The 1,885-nt window shown below is 45.6% G+C and overlaps 1 protein-coding gene across 1 annotated transcript in view; it reads left to right on the top strand.

Moving 5' to 3' along the window:
- Positions 1 to 840, top strand: part of Tusp (WD40 superfamily protein Tusp) — a 162,142-nt gene extending 161,302 nt beyond the window's left edge. Inside the window, 1 exon segment of the mRNA XM_045749248.2 lies at positions 1 to 840. This exon segment is cut by the window's left edge and continues 1,229 nt beyond it. The gene's annotated coding sequence lies outside the window, so the exon portion shown is untranslated.
- The last annotated feature ends 1,045 nt before the right edge of the window (positions 841 to 1,885 follow it).

The raw sequence follows: 1,885 nt of genomic DNA, 5'->3' as shown, positions 1-1,885 counted from the left end.
GGACGTGGCTTCCGTTATGGGGGTGGGGGACCGTTTGCAGTTTGCGGTGCTTCATGGATTGGAATATTTTGCACTTTAAAGTATAAATATTATTTTATTGTTAAAGTTTCTTTAGTGCATAACAAGAAGATAAAGTGATATTATGCTTAGTTGGCATTTGGGGAATGTAGAAAGTGTGATGACCTGCCTTGTGTGTCGCCAGGTGTGGAGGGAGGTAAGGTGAGGCAGGTGTGGAGGGAGGTAAGGTGAGGCAGGTGTGGAGGGAGGTAAGGTGAGGCAGGTGTGGAGGGAGGTAAGGTGAGGCAGGTGTGGAGGGAGGTAAGGTGAGGCAGGTGTGGAGGGAGGTAAGGTGAGGCAGGTGTGGAGGGAGGTAAGGTGAGGCAGGTGTGGAGGGGGGAGACTCACAGTTCCCTCAGAGGCTGAACTATAGTCACATCACACACTCCACTCAGCCACTGGTTAAAGCCGAGGAAAAAGTGTAAATGTGTTCCCCCCTTTCTTGAACGTTTACTACCTGACCTGTAATCTTAGTGACCATTTACCGTTATAACCCTTGACCACGCTGACCCCTTGACCACGCCGACCCCTTGACCACGCCGACCCCTTGACCCCTTGACCACACTGACTCTTGACCACACTGACTCTTGACCAAAGGGACCACTTAATAAGCAGTATGGCAGAGGTGTCGGAACCACTTGTGTTACATAGAGACAGACTAAGCCAAAGTTATGGAAGTTGGTACCAGTATGGTACCAGTATTGTACCAGTATAGTACCACAGTACCAGTATAGTTCCACAGTACCAGTATAGTACCACAGTACCAGTATAGTACCACAGTACCAGTATAGTACCACAGTACCAGTATAGTACCACAGTACCAGTATAGTACCACAGTACCAGTATAGTTCCACAGTACCAGTATAGTTCCACAGTACCAGTATAGTTCCACAGTACCAGTATAGTTCCACAGTACCAGTATAGTACCACAGTACCAGTGTAGTGCCACAGTACCAGTATAGTTCCACAGTACCAGTATAGTTCCACAGTACCAGTATAGTTCCACAGTACCAGTATAGTACCACAGTACCAGTATAGTACCACAGTACCAGTGTAGTGCCACAGTACCAGTATAGTTCCACAGTACCAGTATAGTTCCACAGTACCAGTATAGTTCCACAGTACCAGTATAGTACCACAGTACCAGTATAGTACCACAGTACCAGTGTAGTGCCACAGTACCAGTATAGTTCCACAGTACCAGTATAGTACCACAGTACCAGTATAGTTCCACAGTACCAGTATAGTACCACAGTACCAGTATAGTACCACAGTACCAGTATAGTTCCACAGTACCAGTATAGTTCCACAGTACCAGTATAGTTCCACAGTACCAGTATAGTTCCACAGTACCAGTATAGTACCACAGTACCAGTATAGTTCCACAGTACCAGTATAGTACCACAGTACCAGTATAGTACCACAGTACCAGTATAGTACCACAGTACCAGTATAGTACCACAGTACCAGTATAGTACCACAGTACCAGTATAGTTCCACAGTACCAGTATAGTACCACAGTACCAGTATAGTTCCACAGTACCAGTATAGTACCACAGTACCAGTATAGTACCACAGTACCAGTATAGTTCCACAGTACCAGTATAGTACCAGTATAGTTCCACAGTACCAGTATAGTACCAGTATAGTTCCACAGTACCAGTATAGTACCACAGTACCAGTATAGTACCACAGTACCAGTATAGTACCACAGTACCAGTATAGTACCACAGTACCAGTATAGTACCACAGTACCAGTATAGTACCACAGTACCAGTATAGTTCCACAGTACCAGCATGATGCCACAATGATGCACACCAAAATTGC

Source organism: Procambarus clarkii, chromosome 27 (genome assembly GCF_040958095.1).
Source record: "Procambarus clarkii isolate CNS0578487 chromosome 27, FALCON_Pclarkii_2.0, whole genome shotgun sequence".
Lineage (NCBI taxonomy): Eukaryota > Metazoa > Arthropoda > Malacostraca > Decapoda > Cambaridae > Procambarus > Procambarus clarkii.
This window is presented reverse-complemented; position numbering and strand designations above follow the sequence as displayed.